Source organism: Mesitornis unicolor, unplaced genomic scaffold (genome assembly GCF_000695765.1).
Source record: "Mesitornis unicolor isolate BGI_N332 unplaced genomic scaffold, ASM69576v1 scaffold14383, whole genome shotgun sequence".
Taxonomy (NCBI): domain Eukaryota; kingdom Metazoa; phylum Chordata; class Aves; order Mesitornithiformes; family Mesitornithidae; genus Mesitornis; species Mesitornis unicolor.
Genome location: NW_010174058.1, coordinates 1 through 289, shown reverse-complemented (window position 1 = coordinate 289; position 289 = coordinate 1).

Here is a 289-nt window from a genome sequence, read left to right as displayed (position 1 = left end):
TGTATCTATATTTGTACATATCTGTATATATTCCATTATTTCCTATTTCCATCACTATCCTGCAGTATCAGTGTTGTTGTTTCATTCAATCTGTTGGTTTTCTCAGTCTCTCTCCCTCCTTCTCTTTTCTCTTCCCTTCTGGGGAGGGCAGAGGGGTTCACAGCAAGCGTCTGCCCAGGGTTGAGTGCCCAGCCCAGGCCTAGACCACAACATTCTTCTTCCTCCTCCTTCTCCTTCTTCCTTCTTCACTTTCTCCTCCTCCTTCTTCCCTCTTCCATGGTTGACATCT